Genomic DNA, 1,537 nt, shown 5'->3' with positions numbered 1-1,537 from the left:
TAGGATTAATATAAACAAACACGTATGTAAATCTAAATCTCCTCCCGCCTTTTCCTCAAATAACCTTTATCAAGGCTCAGAAAATTACATTTCCCATTCCACTTAGCTTCATGAATTGGCTTGTGTTAATTGGTTTGAATTACTATTGTTTTCTTTTTAATTATAAAATAATTTTTGTTCTGTTTTAAGAATTTGAAAACGACAAGAAACTAGCTTTTCTGCCAGATCCCCGCTGTTGCCGAGTACTGCTCCAGCTGCACCGGGCTCTCTTGAGCTCCTGCTATGCCAGCACCACCGTCGTCTCCTTCCAGCTGCCATCATAATCATCTACTGGGACCTCATCAGCCATGATGAGATGTTCTCCCACATCTTCAAGATCTGGGAGATCGTGGAGGGGCTATGCCTGGAGGTGGAGGGGAAGATGGTCAGTGGGACAGAGGGTAACATTGATGACGCTCATTGGTGGAAATGTCTCCACTGAAGGCCCTGAGGTCAAAGGAACTGAAAGCGCAGGAGTCACTCGTGGTGATATTGTCATAAACCATCATTTACAGGAAACCAGTTTCACAAAAGAAATCTACACGAAGTACATCAAAGATTACATGAAATTAATCAAAGGGAAACTTGTAGAACAGAGACCAGAAAGAGTAAAACCTTCTATGGCAGGAGCTACAGAACAAATCAAGTACATCCTTGCTAATTTCAAAAACTACCAGTTCTTTTTTGGTGAAAACAAGAATCCAGACGGCATGGTTGCTCTGCTGGACTACCGTGAGGATGGTATGACCCCATATATGATTTTCTTTAAGGACAGTTTAGAAATGGAAAAATGTTAACACAGTTGGCCATTGGGATCCATCACCTGCCATCATCATAACTGGCAGCCGCTTTTCATCCACATACCAGGACCAGGACAGATGGGACCAATGTTACCTTGAGCTCTTTGTTTATTTTGACCTTGATTGATTTGGAGTGGAGGCATTGTTGTTAAGAAAAACATGTCATGTGGGTTGTCTGAAAATAAAATGCATTTAAACTCATTTGAGAGAATCCCTCTTAGTTTAATACATATTTAAATCCATCCTGTGTGATGTTCCTGGAGAAGTTAGTGGTCTACAACCACTACTATGAAGCATAAGACTGTCTTCAGATAACTTTTACAGTGAAAACTGCTTCTGGGGCTGGAATATAAAAACCAAAGATCAAAAGTCTTAATTTGGAATTAAAGTGAAGGGAAAGGCCATGTTCACAGAATAGCCAACATTTGAAGTGGATTTCTTTAGACATTTCATCACCTACAAATGGAAGTAGTTAACTCTGGAAGAGATCAACAGAGAAATAAAAAAAAAAAAGACTAATACACCTGGGGGAAAAAAAAAAAAAAAAAGCATCTCCTGAATATCCCACCTTCTAGAGACAATAAAAAGCTTCTGCACGTACTTGTTAAGATGGCTATTATAAAACATTTTTTTTAAAAAGATAACAAGTGTTGGTGAGTATGTGAGAGAACATGTTCACTGTTGTGGAAATGTAAATT

General features: G+C 38.9%; 1 pseudogene; it reads left to right on the top strand.

Annotated features, from left to right (window-relative positions):
• The first annotated feature begins 340 nt into the window (after positions 1-340).
• Positions 341-918, top strand: LOC117012417 (translationally-controlled tumor protein-like; annotated as a pseudogene).
• Positions 919-1,537: the final 619 nt, after the last annotated feature.

This window comes from Rhinolophus ferrumequinum, chromosome 20 (genome assembly GCF_004115265.2).
Source record: "Rhinolophus ferrumequinum isolate MPI-CBG mRhiFer1 chromosome 20, mRhiFer1_v1.p, whole genome shotgun sequence".
NCBI lineage: Eukaryota > Metazoa > Chordata > Mammalia > Chiroptera > Rhinolophidae > Rhinolophus > Rhinolophus ferrumequinum.
The sequence above is the reverse complement of the archived record's forward strand: the minus strand, read 5'-3'. Positions and strand labels throughout refer to the sequence as shown.